General features: G+C 39.7%; 1 long non-coding RNA gene across 2 annotated transcripts in view; it reads right to left on the reverse strand.

The window, feature by feature from the left end:
* Positions 1-448: 448 nt before the first annotated feature.
* The window catches only part of LOC128686647 (uncharacterized), a 72,813-nt gene continuing 53,410 nt past the window's right edge, over positions 449-19,851 (reverse strand). For both annotated transcript variants that reach the window (XR_011391915.1, XR_011391916.1), the window contains exons 2-3: positions 17,096-17,273; positions 449-761 (exon numbers count right to left, since the gene is read on the reverse strand). This is a non-coding gene — a long non-coding RNA (uncharacterized lncRNA). The remainder of the gene's footprint in view (positions 762-17,095; positions 17,274-19,851) is intronic.

The following is a 19,851-nucleotide window of genomic DNA, read 5'->3' on the forward strand; positions in this document are numbered from 1 at the left end:
AGCTAGATTATAATGGAGAAACTGAACAAGTTATTAGACGACGGGGGAACTTACGTGCCCCTTAAGACTGGCAGATGGTACTCATGATTCTGGTAGAAAATACGATATTCAGAGCAAATCTGTACTGACGACAAACTGCTCATCATAGAGCTTTACAAAGTCACTAAGCGAAACATCACCAGAATAAAGACCCTCTCTGCAGACACTCTCTTTACTAACGTGGTACGAGACGAGAGTAGTTCTTTAGTAACACTGAAGGTTATCACTTGTACAGGAAGAAGTTTGCAGTTTTAGGCAACAAATTACCATCATTAATTGCAACGTTCTTCTCGAAAGTTTATCTTCACTCTCTCCTGTATAAAGAATTTAGTTATTCAGTCTGTATAAACTCAGAGTAGATCAACTGTGACTGGTCTATGGTAAATAAAAGCAATAAAGAGAATCCGTTATTAAAACCTTTATTACAGAACACTTGGAGGGCGAAACATTACAAGTGGGGGATTTTGTATACTTCTCTCTTCACCTTCCAGTCTGACTGGTGCGACGATCAGACGGAGGATCGAGACTCCACCGCTCCCTGAGCTGTTGAATCAACACCATTTTAACGAACTCCATCTCATCGTCCATTTCAATGTGTGTCTCGCCGAGTTCACCCTTCACGGGGTACTGATGGGGGAGGATGCTTTGGGGAAGCGCTCTTGATCCAAGGAATTTAAGCTGCTTTATCATTCTCGGATCATTTCCCAGGTGTTGTACGAAACCTAGGAGAATCAAGCTTAATAATAATAATAATAATAATAATAATAATAAAATATAGAGCATACACTGTAGTGCTTTTTATTTCACTAATACCATAGGCCATCACCAATAATGTAATTAGTCGGAAAAGCGAACGTAGGATCAAGCCGACATATTTTTGCTTGCCCAAAATAACCAGTACGCGTGAAATGCAGTACAAAATATTATAATCCAATGTAATACAATAATGCAATACTTTACAATAAAATGCTATACACAGCAATACATTAAACTACAAAACAATTCAGTACAGTGCAAGACAATACATCCCACTCGCGTAAGACAATGGGCAACTAGATGCGCCAACAGCTGACGTATCGTTAGTTACATATAGATTACGATAACCTGATGTAAATTTGATATAAATGATATGATAAAAATTTGCTCCAAATCTCATTTAATTTTACTATCGAGTACCAGCAGATTAAAGATGATCAATCACATTAAAGTGCAATAATAAGTTGGAAAAACTCGTTCTGGGATTATCATCAGGCGGTCGCAACACAAAGTGGTTTCAGGATGATCACCAATAGGACGTAGGATCCAGACGTTGAAGGATTAACTTGCTAAAGAACAAACTAGTTGGATGAAAAACGAGCTGCAGTACCAACAGGTCTCAGTACTATCAGGCTGCAGTACCAACAGGTCTCAGTACTATCAGGCTGCAGTACCAACAGATTACAGTACTATCAGGCTGCAGTTCCAACAGGTTACAGTACTATCAGGCTGCAGCACCAACAGGTTAGAGTACTATCAGGCTGTGCAGTACCAACAGGTTACAATACTGTCAGGCTGCAGTACCAACAGGTTACAATACTGTCAGGCTGCAGTACCAACAGGTTACAGTACAATCAGGCTGCAGTACCAACAGGTTACAGTACTACCAGGCTGCAGTACCAACAGATTGCAGTACTATCAGGCTGCAGTACTAACAGATTACAGTACTATCAGACTGCAGTACTAACAGGTTACAGTACAATCAGGCTGCAGTACCAACAGGTTACAGTACTATCAGGCTGCAGTACCAACAGATTACAGTACTATCAGGCTGCAGTACTAACAGGTTACAGTACTATCAGGCTGCAGTACTAACAGGTTACAGTACTATCAGGCTGCAGTACTAACAGGTTACAGTACTATCAGGCTGCAGTACCAACAGGTTACAGTACTATCAGGCTGTGCAGTACCAACAGGTTACAGTGCTATCAGGCTGCAGTGCCAACAGATTACAGTACTATCAGGCTGCAGTACTATCAGGCTGCAGTACTAACAGATTGCAGTACTATCAGATTGCAATACCAACAGGTTACAGTACTATCAAGCTGCAGTACCAACAGGTTACAGTACTGTCAAGCTGCAGTACCAACAGGTTACAGTACTGTCAGGTTACAGTACCAACAGGTTACAGTACTATCAGGCTGCAGTACCAACAGGTTACAGTACTATCAGGCTGCAGTACCAACAGGTTACAGTACTAATAGGCTCCAGTGCCACTTAGAAAGTGGCGCAAAATCATTTGTCTCCTCATGAATTGACGAGAGTGTAGAAAGTTGTAGCAGGGGCCATTCATACCCTAATATAATACATGGTGATATATCAAGCTTCTCAACCCAGATCATAACAATTTCACAACGTACGTCCTTGTTCATTATGGGGCCACTATGATTATGCAAATCGTCCCTGACTGACCAGTGAGCTTCACCATGTTGTCTGAAAGTCGCGTTTATAAACTATCGAAGCCTTCAACTCCACGGGGAGGCTTCGAAACTGTGTATAATATTAGCCAGTAAACTCCTGATGGCAGGAATGATATAAAAAGTCCCACTAACACTATACTGCAGCTACGTTGAACAGAGGGAAGTTCTGATACGATCCTTGCGGTAACTGCCCATAAAAGCCAAAATTACCCCATCGCACAAGGGTTGTATATACTGATTACAGAGTGGTCTCTATTGATCAGTTTGGATGCGTGGTAAAGGTGGTGGCCGCTGGCAAAGACTATAACCCCAGAGGAACACGCAAACTTCCCACCACCTGAGAATAGAACATGCAAATGTGGTCCAATGAAGCTTGGTGGTGCAGTTTCTTCCCGGCCACCGCCACACCTCAGCTCCGGCACTTAGAATGCGCCCGCATGAATTTATGCTTTAATAATTGGTGCTAATAGATCCACCTGCAGAAAGGCTGGGCGAGGGGCAGCCAGGAACGTCGGGCACTAAAAAACGGGACAAAAAAAGGGGCAAGGGAGGAATAAAAAAGGAAATATGTAAAAAAAAAATTGGTGAGCTATAGTTAGTGTGTGATTAGCTTTATTAACTGTGGGGGGAGATGTTCTGTTGATTCACGGCATTGTGGTGGCTCAGGTGGAGCACAACTAATAGCTTAAATAGTTTCTATGAGGATGGTAGAAGGGGGAGTGATGAGTGCTGTGTCTGTGTGTCTTTGTAGGTGTGTCTGTAGGTGTGTGTGTGTGTGTACGTGCGTGTGTAGGTGAGTGTGTGTAGGCGTGTGTGTTTATGTAGGTGTGTGTGTTTATGTAGGCGTGTGTGTTTATGTAGGTGTGTGTGTGTGTAGGTGTGTGTCTGTGTATGTGTGTCTGTGTAGGTGTGTCTGTGTAGGTGTGTGTGTCTGTGTATGTGTCTGTGTAGGTCTGTGTGTATAAGTGTGTGTGTCTGTGTAGGTGTGTGTGTCTGTGTAGGTGTGTGTGTGTGTCTGTGTAGGTGTATGTGTGTAGGTGAGTGTGTGTAGGCGTGTGTGTTTATGTAGGTGTGTTTATGTAGGCGTGTGTGTTTATGTAGGTGTGTATGTGTGTAGATGTGTGCCTGTGTATGTGTGTCTGTGTAGGTGTGTCTGTGTAGGTGTGTGTGTCTGTGTAGGTGTCTGTGTGTGTGTCTGTGTAGGTCTGTGTGTATAGGTGTGTGTGTCTGTGTAGGCGTGTGTGTCTGTGTAGGTGTATGTGTGTAGGTGAGTGTGTGTAGGCGTGTGTGTTTATGTAGGTGTGTTTATGTAGGCGTGTGTGTTTATGTAGGTGTGTGTGTGTGTAGATGTGTGCCTGTGTATGTGTGTCTGTGTAGGTGTGTCTGTGTAGGTGTGTCTGTGTGTGTGTCTGTGTAGGTCTGTGTGTATAGGTGTGTGTGTCTGTGTAGGTGTGTGTGTCTGTGTAGGTGTGTGTGTGTGTCTGTGTAGGTGTATGTGTGTAGGTGTATGTTTGTGTGTAGGTGTATGTGTCTGTGTATGTGTGTGTGTGTCTGTGTAGGTGTGTCTGTGTAGGTGTGTTTATGTAGGTATGTGTCTGTGTAGGTGTGTGTGTCTGTGTAGGTGTATGTGTCTGTGTAGGTGTATGTGTCTGTGCAGGTGTGTGTTTGAGTAGGTGTGTGTCTGTGTAGGTGTGTGTGTCTGTGTAGGTGTGTGTCTGTGTAGGTGTGTGTGTGTGTGTCTGTGTAGGTGTGTGTATGTAGGTGTAGGTGTGTGTTTGTGTGTAGGTGTGTGTGTCTGTGTAGGTGTGTGTGTCTGTGTAGGTGTATGTGTCTGTGTAGGTGTGTGTGTGTCTGTGTAGGTGTGTCTGTGTAGGTGTGTCTGTGTTTATGTAGGTATGTGTCTGTGTAGGTGTGTGTGTCTGTGTAGGTGTATGTGTCTGTGCAGGTGTGTGTCTGAGTAGGTGTGTGTCTGTGTAGGTGTGTGTGTCTGTGTAGGTGTGTGTGTCTGTGTAGGTGTGTGTGTCTGTGTAGGTGTGTGTGTCTGTGTAGGTGTGTGTGTCTGTGTAGAACTCATTTAAAATTAAGTTCTTTCTAAAATTTTCTCTTATACATTTAAAGATATATTTTTTTCATTAATGTTGATGTAAAAATTTATAATTTTGCACGAAAAGGAACTTAGAAAACTTGCCTAACCTTATCATAACAAAAGTAATTTATTTTAACCTAACCCAACTAAATATATTTTAGATTTGTTTACAATAATTTAATACTAAACAAACACAATGAAATATATTTTTTTTTCGTTAGGTTCTGAATGATTTTGGCGAAATTATTGCATACACAAATTTTCACTTCTCCTATATGGCAAGATGAGCGTTGCTATTTAAGCCAGGATCGCAAGTTCTGCCTATTCGGCACGACATTATATATATATATATATATATATATATATATATATATATATATATATATATATATATATATATATATATAACACTCCGGCCGTTTCCCACTAAGACAGGGTGGTCCGAAAAAGAAAAAAATTTGTAACAGCTGGGTGCCCAGTCGCGAGAGCCCCCCCCCCCCCGACCCCTTACAGCCCACAAACCACCCTGACGGGATCACCATCTATCCTCGGAAGAATGGCAAACCTTAAGCATGGGACTATTCTTATGTGTCGACACTGACTGACACGTACATCATTCACAGTGTCGGGCAACGGGGAGGTGCTGCAGATCACAGGGAGGAGTACAAGATCAGCACGTGGGATCAGAGATCTTGGGATCCTAGGGTAAAAACGCAGCACATTTCTTCAAAGAATTGCGCTCCAGAATCATTGACACCACCAGGGACCCGAAGGAGGCCACTTTCATGTTCAAAGACCTCAGCGTGACCATCCAGAGAGAAAATGCTTACTGCATACTTGGTCCACATCCAGCTTCAGAGGAGCTTCAGCCGATTCATAATCTTTGAAATATTCTACCAATGTATTTATATCTTATATATATACATTATCTCTCATATAATAAATTTATATATATATATATATATATATACATATATATATATATAATATAATATATTATAATATATATAAGATAAGATAAGATAAGATTTCGTTCGGATTTTTAACCCCGGAGGGTTAACCACCCAGGATAACCCAAGAAAGTCAGTGCGTCATCGAGGACTGTCTAACTTATTTCCATTGGGGTCCTTAATCTTGTCCCCCAGGATGCGACCCACACCAGTCGACTAACACCCAGGTACCTATTTGCTGCTAGGTGAACAGGACAACAGGTGTAAGGAAACGTGTCGAATGTTTCCACCCGCCGGGAATCGAACCCGGGCCCTCCGTGTGTGAAGCGGGGTCAAATAGCAAGAACTCATTTAAAATTAAGTCCTTTCTAAAATTTTCTCTTATACGTTTAAAGATATATATTTTTCATTAATATTGATGTAAAAATTTATAATTTTGCACCAAAAGGAAATTAGAAAACATACCTAACCTTATTATCACAAGCGCAATTTATTTTAGCCTAACCCAACTAAATATATTGTAGATTTGTTTTCAGTAATTTAATACTAAATAAACACAGTGAAATATATTTTTTTCGTTAGGTTCAGTATGATTTTGGCGAAATTATTGCATACACAAATTTTCACTTGTCCTATATGGCAAGATGAGCGTTACTATTTAAGCCAAGATCGCAAGTTCTGCCTATTCGGCACGAAGCACACACACATAATAATAATAATATATATATATATATATATATATATATATATATATATATATATATATATATATATATATATATATATATATATATATATTAGTCACCCTGCCTCGGTGGGAGACGGCCGACTTGTTGAAAAAAAAAAAAAATATATGTATGTATATATATATATATATATATATATATATATATATATATATATATATATATATAATAATATATAATAATAATAATAATAATATATATATATATATATATATATATATATATATATATATATATATATATATATATATATATATAAATGTCGTGCTGAATAGGTAAAATTGGTCAATTGCCAAGAACTCGTTTAAAATTAAGTCCTTTCAAAAAATTTTCAAAAATTTTCTCTGATACGTTTAAAGAAATATTTTTTTCCATTTATGATAATTTAAAAATTAATAATTTTGTACCATAAGAAGCTTAGAAAACTTACCTAACCTTATTATTACAAACACAATTTAATTTAGCCTAATCCAACTAAATATATTTTAGATAAGTTTACAATAAATTAATAATAAACAAACAATGAATATATATTTTTTTCGTTAGGTTCAGAATGATTATTGCGAAATTATTGCATACACAAGTTTTCGCTTTCCTTATTCGGCAACAAGAGCGTTACCATTTAAGCCAAAATAGGAAGTTTTACGTATTCGGCACGACATATATATATATGATACTAAACTAGTTGGAAGGAAGACCTTATATAAGCCGACAAGCCAGGTACTTTAAAAAAGTAGCTCTGGAGAAGGTGTACTGCACTAGTACTCGGCAATTTCTACTTTCTATTGGCTATTTATCACCAAACTACACTCCACCCAAATCTGAATTTACGTATCTAGATAGAGCTATTACGGGTCCTCTACCTTACGTAAAGGCCCCGTAATGATCTGTTACTGAGAGTTACTGAGAAATTCTCGACATTCTCCTTAGAGTACTGAAATTTTTAAACATTGCTAATTTTAGTAACTGTAATCTTATCTTCCTGTGTTGTAAGCTGTTGCACCCCATCAACACCTTAGCGTTATTGAAGGTAACTTGTTTGTCAGCAATGCATACATGCCATCTGTTTATATACTCGACGTTTAAAATGGGCTGTTCCCCCAATGTAATAATTGTCACAATCGGCACACGGAATTCCACGTCTGCATTTATCCGGGTGACTTCCGTAAAATTCTGTCTTACAAATGACACGAGATTGAGAGTATGTATTTTCCGCATTTTCCAAGTTCGATTATAGAAAATACTCATTTCTCCGCGAGGTTACTGTTTTGTGACTAAAGAAAATAAATCTGAAGCTAGAAACTAAATAGTTCTTCCTTATTTTAAGGAACTCAAATCAGCAAAACAAAGTTATCTCCTATAATGATTAAAACATTGTCGTTAGCAGATCTAATATTATTAAGCATTTTATAAAAAAATTCTGAAGACACAAAATTTCCCCAAAACTTAAGTGCTCCTACGAAAAAACCGCTTAACAATGAAATATCTACATTGCCCTTATGGATGTCATTAATTGTTTTTGCAGTCACCTGAGATATATGATTCGGAAGCAGTGCTCTAAATTACTTCTTGCCAGTTACTACCAAGTAACACTTAAATTTTTTTTTTTGTGAATAATTTAGCTATAGGTAGTCAGGTTGAAAGATCTTGTTGCGTCTCTCCTGTGCTCATACGCAGTGCATTAGTTTACTGCTTCTAATAGTAATATTAGATATATCTGTAGTCCTTACATTTTTAAAACTAAAATTTGTCTAAATAGAGAATTTTAGTACAGAATCAACACCTCAAGCAAAACCAAAATATTCACCTAACGGAATTCATGCTGAAACCGTCATTAAATAGGACCAGAAAGTTTTAAAATTATAGCATAAGCATTCAACGTACTGGATTTTTGAATTCTATGAAATTTAGAGCTTTTAAATATATGGCAGCAAACACGGGATTAGTTAGCAAGCGCCGTGTAACCAAACTTAAGAATAGGATCTCAAGACAGGATTTTTTTTTTTTAATTTTAATTATTTTTTATCTTTTGATAAGTAGATAGCATTTGTCTGATTATTTAGATCAGGCATTGTAATGTTTGTTTCCAGAAAATATATTCCAGTGAAGGCAATTGAATTTTCAGCGATACAAAAAATCATCGCTGTTATTAAGATGATGTAGTGTTTCATTCTTCAAATGAAATATATCTCTGCATGAATATACAATGTATGGACTGATCGCATATTTATATGAGAATGACTATAGGTAACTTAAGGCAAATATATCGGTATAGCAGTGACTACAGATAGTGGAAATGAGCAAGTGGCATCATCAGAAATACATTTGCATCACTCTTGACTCTGTAAATGACCTCCTGCCTCCGACCTAAATATTTATAAGGAAAACTGAGACCATCTCGAATGCCATAATATAACTCACATCGATCAGGCCACAATAGGGGGGTAATCGGACCGGATAATATATCGATTATCGGGCCATCAAGACCAAAGCGAGGTGTTATCTGCCCAGTGCGGAGTGCATCTTAACGACTCTTGGAGGAGCTTGTCCGGGTGGGAGGAACCCAAGACGAAATATTAGTCTTTATGCACAGCAATCTTATTGCCTAGAGGATTTATCTGTCGCCATCCAACACTCTTCTCTCCTCATCCTAATCCTCCTGAGTGGTCCAATAATTCCCTCCTCGTCTCCACTCCCCCGTGATATATCTTTCCATATCCTAAACTGCATTCTTGGAATGTCTCCAGTGAATCTACAATTTTCAGATACTAGATTTTGCTCTAAGAAGAGGACGCAGCACAATACACACTCACACAAATATATATATATATATATATATATATATATATATATATATATATATATATATATATATATACATATACATATATATATATATATACATATATTTATATAATTATATATTATATATTTGCAATATAATCAGCACTTTTAAGGGTATTTGTCATGCTAACCAAGGCTTCAGGTGCTTTTTAGCATTTCTAAAAATAAAAAGGACTGTCAAGGCTTTGTTGGAATCAATAACGCTAGCACCACCAACAATAGTACCTTCAATAACGCAACACCAACTATATCAATAGCACCAACACTATCCATAACACCAGCACCTTCATCACATCACTACATGACTCATTCTTCGTTCACAAGTACAGTTTATAAATGTTCATTCAGTGTTCTTCATTTTCCTTGAAAGATTACACAGCTACTGTATAATTTATCCCTCCCTCATAATGCACCACATTTACACAATCACTTACGTGGATTAGATGCGTTAGGGGAAGATTACTGGTTCATATCTCCATGTAGCGATGTAATCTCCCAGGACTGGCACCGACTTTCCCGTTCAAGCCACTGACTATTTTTTTTCCTTACTTCGCGGTAATGATAACGTTGTAGTAACTGATTCTTTCAGATTGCATCCACATTGAGTATATGATTAGTATGTGAAGAGTTCATTATCCATAGAGTATTTATGTGAAGAATTCATTATCCACAGTGAGTGCATTTACATATGTGGAGTTTATTATCCACAGTGAGTAAATTATTAGTTACTTGAAGATTTCATTGGCAAATTCATTAAGACTATGGAAGTGAATATCACTTACCGAGGCCTGGATATGGACCGGGCTGCGGGGGCGTTGACCCCCGGAACACCCTTAAAGTATACTCCAGGTACACTGAGGAAAAAATGACCTCGTCTTCTACTATTTCCGGTTTCAAACACCTTCAAATAACCTCTGTATCGAATTGAAAAGCGAAACATCTTCGGAATGAAGATATCCAGGTCTTATTCATCATTTGCACTGTATGATGCGACCGCTGTATCTTTAAGACGTAACTATGCCCAGTATAACCCCCGAAATACAGTACCTCTCGCAGTATGAGACGGGGAAAGGAAACAATAAACCAGACGCTCAGGAACACACGGTAAGATGTCTGCTGATGTCTCCTCGAACGATAGATTTGCTTTGTCACAGCACGCAGGAGCCGATTTTTATTTTACATTAAGCGATAATAATATACAGAGTCCCAAAGTAAACTACTCCACAGACGGTAAATTATCGAAGTAAACCACCGCCCGAATGGAAGATTATCAAAGTAAACTTCCTCACAAACGAGAGATAAAGGAAACTGCTGCTCAAACGATAAAGTATCAAAGTAAATTATTGCAAAAAAAAAAAAAACATCAGCCCAACTTCTGTGCATATAAATCATCAAAATAATCCATTGGGAATGAGGCAATATCAGTGTCAATTTCTGTACGAATATCACCGTCTCCAACCACTGCGACAAACAAATTTTGTACCCAGAACAGTAACAAATTAGAGCAAATATATAGATCAATTAATCCCCTGAATTTCTGTCTTAATGTGGATTATTGAGCACTGATAGGTGTTCATTTCACTTCACTTCATTGACGAACTAGAGCAAACAAAAACAAATGCATTTTGCTGCATATAAATGCAGTGGAGCGAAATGCAGAAACACAACAATACAACAGTAAACAAAAGGAGAAACAACGAAACAGCAACACACGATACACAGCAACAACGAAATTCAACAAAAATATGAGTACATAATAACTCTAAATACAACAACAGTCAAACAACAAGCAACGAAAGAGAAACAACGAAAACAAGGCAAAATGAAACAAATAACGAGACAACACTAAGGAAAATAAATAACGAAACAGCAACTAAAACGAAACAACAATACAACAAAGAGAAACACACACAATAGCAAACAACGAAACACAGGAACAAATAATGAAACATTAATATCAAACAACGAAACAGCAACAAACGGCACATCAAAGAAAAACAGCAGCTAAGAAAAACAACGGGCAACTAAAAACAGATACAACGAAACACAAGTGCAAATAACTGAAATAAACAACGAAACACTAAAAAAAATATATAAAATCAACATAAAAATTCAATAACAAGGACCATCAATTATTCCTCTCATTATTAATCGTCTTCGTATATCTCTCTGGCCTCCGAAATTTATCTACATCTCATTGTCTCTTTCTTATAGTCTATATAATTATTTATCAATTTATGTTTAACAGTTTAGTTCTCTATTCTCTATCTTCTCTATTTCTTCATGTCTCATCCAGGGCTCAACACTATTTTTAAAGACGTAACTATGGCCGGTGAGGGGTTGGTAAATCCACCCCACTGTCACCTGTGTATGCATGTTCCTGTGCGGCTGTAAATGCTGATATGAAACAGACAGGGTGGAAGAGGACTTGTGTTTGGTTCAGGACATTCATTAAAGGAAACGTTTCGCCGAGAGTGGTTTCATTCCTATTGGAGAGTAAGGTGAAAGAGTGGGCAGTTCGCAGGGTGAGCTTGGAGGCACAACTGGTCCCTCTCGCTCCCATAGAATCTTGTCACACAACTATACTTCCATATACCCATAGTCCATACCTATACTCCCACGTACGCAGTCTTACATTCTGAAAGTCTACTTCCACACACCCATAATCCAAAATACCGATATGCTATCACTCTTCCACTCCAACACACGAACCCCTCACGCACCTACTCCTAACTCTCGCACGCTGTTGAACATCACCTGCAGTTCAGACAGTCCAAAACAAGCTCGTCGATACTTACCCATGCACACGTACACTCACTCTCACATGTACCAACAGCAACATTCTCTTCTTGCATCCTGTCTTCTGACATCGATCTCATACAAATCATCCATTTGTTCTCATTCAGTCATCTAGTAGAACCTACTTTATTCCTTCATTCCATTCTCTCCCAGTCTCCTCAGCGCTCACTTCGCATCACCTTTCCTAATTATAAACTTTCTATATATGTTTGGCCAAATCTACTACTACTAACGTAATTTCAGTTTCTGACATGGAGGCAAATATAACAGGTACGCCTCTCGTCCCGTGAGTGTATATATTCCAAAAAGGCCGCAATGGGTAGTGCCACTCATTTTGAGAGTGAAAATACCTCCGTAAAGACAGAATATTTCAATCAAAACAGTAGTTACACAACTTTCTGCATCAACTCCATCCTTTACAGGACAGATATTCCGTGATATATACATCTCTCATTGCGTGTATACCGAAAGAGGTATATCTCTCAGTGTTTATACAATTGAAATATACTTTAATCTCTGTTGGTTATGTATAAGTGAACTGCAGTCTTAATCCCCCATGGCTAAGAAGCAATTCTACTTGGTCACTGAGTATATACACCGAGAGGTGTGTATACCTATTGTATATACTATATTCTCTATATTAGCGATAAATGAATTCGTGACTGGTGGTGTACAGATATGCAGATTAAATTACCTTCGTGCAGTTAATAAGCTTTAAGCCAGCCAACTAACCAACTAGCTCTCCTTAGTTGTCTGAGCCAGGCACTATTCATTAAATATTATTATTAGTGGTGGTAGTAGTAGGTGTTGGTAGAAGTAGTAGGTGGTGGTAGAAGTAGGTGGTGGTAGTAGGTGGTGGTAGTAGTAGGTGGTGGTAGTAGGTGGTGGTAGTAGTAGGTGGTGGTAGTAGTAGGTGGTGGTAGTAGGTGGTGGTGGTGGTGGTAGTAGGTGTGGTAGTAGTAGGTGTAGTAGTAGGTGGTGGTAGTAGTAGGTGGTGGTAGTAGTAGATGGTGGTAGTAGGTGGTGGTAGTAGTAGTAGGTGGGGTAGTAATAGTAGGTGGTGTAGTAATAGTAGGTGGGGTAGTAGTAGGTGGTGGTAGTAGTAGCAGGTGGTGGTAGTAGTAGCAGGTGGTGGTGGTAGTAGTAGCAGGTGGTGGTGGTAGTAGTAGCAGGTGGTGGTAGTAGTACTAGGTGGGGTAGTAGTAGAAGGTGGGGTAGTAGTAGTAGGTGGGGTAGTAGTAGGTGGGGTAGTAGTAGTAGGTGGGGTAGTAGAAGTAGGTGGGGTAGTAGTACTAGGTGGGGTAGTAGTACTAGGTGGGGTAGTACTAGGTGGGGTAGTAGTGGTAGGTGGTAGTAGGTGGTGGTAGTAGTAGGTGGTAGTAGTAGTAGGTGGTAGTAGTAGTAGGTGGTGGTAGTAGTAGTAGGTGGTGGTAGTAGTAGTAGTAGTAGTAGGTGGTGGTAGTAGTAGGTGGTGGTGGTAGTAGTAGTAGGTGATGGTAGTAGTAGGTGATAGTAGTAGGTGATAGTAGTAGTAGGTGATAGTAGTAGTAGGTGGCGGTAGTAGTAGGTGGCGATAGTAGTAGGTGGCGATAGTAGTAGGTGGTGGTAGTAGGAGGAGGTGGTTGTAGTAGTAGGTGGTGGTAGTAGTAGGAGGAGGTGGTGGTGGTAGTAGTAGTAGGTGGTGGTTATAGTAGTAGTAGGTGGTGGTAGTAGTAGGAGGAGGTGGTTGTAGTAGTAGTAGGTGGTGGTTGTAGCAGTAGTAGGTGGTGGTTGTAGCAGTAGTAGGTGGTGGTTGTAGCAGTAGTAGGTGGTGGTTGTAGCAGTAGTAGGTGGTGGTGGTAGTAGTAGTAGTAGGTGGTGGTGGTAGTAGTAATAGGCGGCGGCGGCGGCAGCAGCAGCAGCAGCAGCAGCAGCAGCAGCAGCAGCAGCACCACCACCACCACCACCACCACCACCACCACCAGCAGCAGCAGCAGCAGCACCACCACCACCACCACCACCACCACCACCACCACCACCACCACCAGCAGCAGCACCACCACCACCACCACCACCAGCAGCAGCACCACCACCAGCAGCACCACCACCAGCAGCACCACCACCAGCACCACCACCACCACCAGCAATAATATTAACAGTAATATAGAACAAATATTTTTCTTTTAATAATAAGAAATGCTGCTATTTTTTCATTATCTTTATACGAGTAATATTTTTTTATATTATATATTATTATTTCCCACTTGTATTAATACTAATACAAGCATTACCAAAATTTGCATTATAAAAGCAGGTGAACACTCGACTGAGGTGATAATGAACAAAGTGTCTTTGGCCTGGGTTTTAAAGGTGGCACCTGACTCATGATTTATGACAGTACAATAGTGAGAACGACACTTTTTTTAAGCTCATCACAACTGAAACTGTTTATTATTATGCTCGTCCCTAATAAAGACAATGGAGCATTAATCTTTGTCTGTTTTGTTTGTGTGGTGATGGTAGTGTGTGTGTGTGTGTGTGTGTGTACTCACCTAATTGTACTCGCCTAATTGTGGTTGCAGGGGTCGAGACTCAGCTCCTGGCCCCGCCTCTTCACTGATCGCTACTGGATCCTCTCTCTCTCTGCTTCCTGAGCTTTGTCATACTCTTCTTAAAACTATGTATGGTTCCTGCCTCCACTACTTCACTTGCTAGGCTATTCCACTTGCTGACAACTCTATGACTGAAGAAATACTTCCTAACGTCCCTGTGACTCGTCTGAGTCTTCAGCTTCCAGTTGTGACCCCTTGTCCCTGTGTCCCCTCTCTGGAACATCCTATCTCTGTCCACCTTGTCTATTCCCCGCAGTATCTTGTATGTCGTTATCATGTCTCCCCTGACCCTTCTGTCCTCCAGTGTCGTCAGTCCGATTTCCCTTAACCTTTCCTCGTACGACATTCCCTTGAGCTCTGGGACTAGCCTTGTTGCAAACCTTTGTACTTTCTCTAACTTCTTGACGTGCTTGACCAGGTGTGGGTTCCAGACTGGTGCTGCATACTCCAGTATGGGCCTAACATACACAGTGTACAGTGTCTTGAACGACTCCTTATTAAGGTATCGGAACGCTATTCTCAGGTTTGCCAGGCGCCCGTATGCTGCAGCGGTTATTTGGTTGATGTGTGCCTCCGGTGATGTGCTCGGTGTTATGGTCACCCCAAGGTCTTTCTCCCTGAGTGAGGTGTGTAGTCTTTGTCCACCTAGCCTATACTCTGTCTGCGGTCTTCTTTGCCCCTCCCCAATCTTCATGACTTTGCATTTGGCTGGATTGAATTCGAGAAGCCAGTTACTGGACCACATGTCCAGCCTCTCCAGGTCTCTTTGCAGTCCTGTGTGTGTGTGTGTTTGTTTTCACCTATCCGTATTTAGAAATATTGGTGTAATATCATCCATTATACATCGGTATATATTTCGTATAACCTCTCTGCGCAACAAACGGAAACCAGTAATAAGTGATATTAAATCGGAGTATATAAATGATTAGATGACATAAATCGGGCGGTGACATACTATCATTGGAATACACACGAAAATAACCGTAGCAATGCGGTACGTATACTGGTCCATTGGTATGAAATACCGAGACGATGATAAGAGTACTTCCCGCCTGTATGTTTACTTCTCTCCTCCAGGGCACAAGTCCGGCTAATGGGTTTCCCTGAATCTCTTCATGCTAATGCTCACTCTCCAACGGCAAGTCTTGACGTAAAAGCTACTCGTTTCCACTCACTTCGATCTGACTTTAGCTTCCTGGATGCTCGAGCCCCTAGCACTCAGAGCCTCCTTTAACCCCTCCCTCCAGTTTCTCCTGGGATCACTACCTCCTCTTCCTTCCATCCCATATTTATACATTCTTTGTCATCTTTTCAACTCAATCTTCTCCAAATGGCCGAAACCCCTCAATGACCCCTCGTCTGTCCTTTTGCCTTTTTCTTTTATTTTCAGTCGGGAATTTCATCCCTGGATCTCAGCGATGAGAGCCGCGACTCTCACCACTAAGCTATGGCAGTTGATATTTTTTTTTTTTTTTTTTTTTTTTTTTAACTTCACACTATCTTCTAATTTTTACTCTCCAGTTTCTCAGCATAATATTTACACAACACACTGCGTTCTCACATGATATTTCCTCTGCCTCTAGCCGCCTTCTCGCTGCAGTGGTTAAAGCCCACGCTTCGCACCCACATAACAGTGTTAACACCGGTATTTTCTGGTACACACCTCCCTTTTGCCTCCATAAACTTCTTTCTTTCCATTGATGCCACAACAGCCCTCTGTGGTTCCTCACGTCCACTTTATGGTTCATCTATCTCACAAACCCATTCTCCAACATGTCTGCTCCCAAATAAATGAATACATTCACTTCCTCCTTACTCCCTCCACTCTGACAGTATAAATGTCTAGACATGTTGTTTCATCTCCCTACTCTTTCCTATATTTACTTTTAATTTCCGTCTTTTACATATCCTCCCAAATTCACCCACCAACCCCTATTATAAATATTGCTTCATTATTATTTTAATTATGAAGAGCTACGCCCTAAGTGATTATATTACGCCTGGGAAGCTGAAGGCAATAAGGATTGATCAAAGCAAGGGGATAGCTGCTCTTGTTTTTTTTGGATTAAATACCCTTTATTAGCATCAAAGCAATCCCCTCCCCACCTCTCTCTCTCTCTCTCTCTCTCTCTCTCTCTCTCTCTCTCTCTCTCTCTCTCTCTCTCTCTCTCTCTCTCTCGAAAAATACGAATATCGACATCTTTACTGCCAAAAACGTACTGTCGGATCTTATGCAATTCCTGCAACCAGGAGACGTCAAATGAAGTCTGATAGCATATCTTTTTTATACAAGGATAAAAAATACAGATGCTTTCTAATACTGTCAATATCTTTTTTAACTTATCTGTCTCCCGTGCACAGTAAATCAATCCCCTTGAAACAGCCAAATAGGACATTTGAAGTGATAAGACATGCACAACGCCCACCCCACCCAGGTGTTTCACAGGTGTTTTATTCACCACGTTGTCGATATTATATATCTATGATCTAGGACCTTTGAAATTCTTTGAATGGCTGTTGAGTAAAACAATGACTTCGGAGGTTTTATTGAGCACCATTTGGCCACAAATTGGCTATCACTTACCTGATAAAGTCAATTCGTGGCGAATCACAGCTATCGGAACGTCGTCATTTCTCCGAAATATTTGAGAGGCTGTAAAGATGGACTGAGTGGGAATGTCCAAGTGTGGGTAGTTTTCTTGCAGTGCTGCTCTTTTTCTTGTTCTTGGATAATCTTGAAGTGAAAGTTCATTGTACGCTTTCTGAAAAAACTGTATAATTCGTGCGGGTTTAGTGGCTTCCAGTGTATATTTAAATAATAATAACGGTGAAACTTTCTAGTGCAAATATTTTTGATCTCACGATTCAAGCAGGATTCGAACCCATTACAAACCAGTGCTGATACCAGCAGGCCTGCTGGTTAAAGGACTGGCTCACAATTGGTCAGGATCCCTTCCGTTTCGCGAAATGTTTACAATCGTAGTAAGACAACAAATGATTGCCGACACTGCGAGAGAAATGAACACGGATGCATTCACTTAGAATATTTTTACTGAAGACCTTTCGGCCCTTGGACCCTGAGATGATACCTAACCTTTCAAGGTTCAAGGACCGAAACATTAACAGTCGTGGTATTACCTTTTCGCTGACCATTTCGTATTATATTTGCGAGAACAAAAGTATTTAGGTCAATATCCTCATAGGTATGACATCCCTTATTTCGTAAGGTCTTACAATCTCAAGCACCATTTTCCCTGTCGAGGAGACATTTGCCAAGTTGTGTTATCAGAAAATGAAGTCATCCATCACGTACACAAACCTGCCATCAATGCTTTTCTCTTCCCATTCTGCTATATATTCATTGTTCTTTTCCTTTTATGTGTATTCAGTTATTAATAAAATTATTTTCCTCCTTCGTTTCATTCTGTAAAAATAAAGAAATATAGATGTCTCAAATGAAAATCGTATAATTTGATGAATATTTGAAAATTCTGTTGATATATGTTTCTAGATGTTTAAAGACCCAAAAAACTAACTATTAATTATGTTGATTTTGGTGCACTCCGAAACGATTACACAAAATTTCAAGTTTTGTCTCCGTCTTTGTGTCAAAATTTTTAGAAACAGCAAAAAATTGGACAAAAATATATACTAAAGGTTGGGTTCGAGCTGGATTCCTCATTCGCCAGTAGGTATACTGCAGTGCTTTTGTGTTCTTATAAAGACGCTAATATGGTAGAAAAATATGTTCCTTCAGAGTCAAAAATATCTTCACGATGTCTAAAAATCTTTGCTGTTGTTTGAAGCTTGTGCATCACTCATGGGTTAAAATTCTTTGATGCTTTTAAAAATATGTAATGCATCAGTGGTTATACTGTCGTAATGTTACAGTCGTGAGAGTAAGGATCAACATCCGCCCTTCTTCCTCCTCACTCTTTTTCTCCCATAATTTTCCTTCCTCCTACCCCCCTCCATTCTCCTTTCCCTTCTCTCCCCTCCTGCTCCCTCTCTTCCTCCTCTCCTTTACCCCTTTCCTTATCAACCTTCACCCACCTACTCTCTCTTCCTTTCTCCTCCCTCCTTCCCAACCTTCCCCTTCCCCTCTCATTCAAGATCCAGCTGGACAAGCACTTTACAGGTATTGGATTCAACTAGATACACCGCGCCCTGACGGGAAGAGTTGCCAGAGATTTCAGGGCCACAGCTCAGCATAAATCTGGCCGTCAAGAATGCGGAGTCAGCCCAAATTGTTTTATATATCATAAAACGTGTTAAGTCATGGTGACCAGAAAGGCGTAGTATATAATGAGGAAGAACGGGAGCGAGATGTTGCCATAGACGCTCATTAGTCCCGCACTTAGCTTATGTTCACTATGATGTACATTAACATGACGAGGTAATCTGAAGTAACCAAATTCGTTATGTCTTTTCTGCTAATGTACCAGGACTATCAGTTGGCAACGAGGCAACCGAGTCAATAATGGTAGTAGTGGTAGGCGTAGAAGGTTGTGGTAGTCCTAGCTGGACTGATGATAACCAGAAATGGAACCACTGATATACACAGCTCTGAGTGGCAGTGGATTAATAAGAGTTGCTCAAGATAAGAAGAATGCTGATTTAGTAGAGGTAGTTGTAGCCCACGTCCTCCATCCAGTTCAATCTTTCATGTAAATTCCTTTCCATTTTTACAATATGGCATATGTGCTTAGTTGTACCGTCTGCGTGGCTAGTTTATTACTCACCTCATGTTTATTTTGTGAGCGCTAACGCAAAAATCAGGATTACAGAGGTTACAATGGACCTTTATCATACTCCATTGAACACTGTTATATCACTAGAAAGAAATATTAGTTATTTCATATTTTACAGTTACTTCATATAGTTAGTGTACATAACATAGTACGTAATACAATCTCAAAACATACCTTATTCCCACTGAAAAACATTGGTCATAATTGGGTTTCAATCTCCTCTATAAAATGCACTCATTCATCTAGTCGATGCAGAATGTGGATACAGCCTCAACGTTCCAGATGTTTTACAAATAACAGTGAGGTATCTGGCATATCCTGTAAGGTTTACATGGAGGCGTCTCTAAAAAGTTGGATATTTGACCTGTCCACACTGCATTTTACATCACTGACATCTCTATACAAACCGTACTGCCAGAGATACAATATCCTAGCCTTGGTCTAGGAGTTATTTTCCACAGATATGTTTAATTTGACATAATTCATTATGATGGATAATAAATCTGCTAGATCATATCTGTAGTGTTTTATTTCTTCTAGCCTGTTTGCTAGTTTCTTTCTGACAATGTTTAGTAAACTTATTTGAAAA

This window comes from Cherax quadricarinatus, chromosome 12, assembly GCF_038502225.1.
Source record: "Cherax quadricarinatus isolate ZL_2023a chromosome 12, ASM3850222v1, whole genome shotgun sequence".
Lineage (NCBI taxonomy): Eukaryota > Metazoa > Arthropoda > Malacostraca > Decapoda > Parastacidae > Cherax > Cherax quadricarinatus.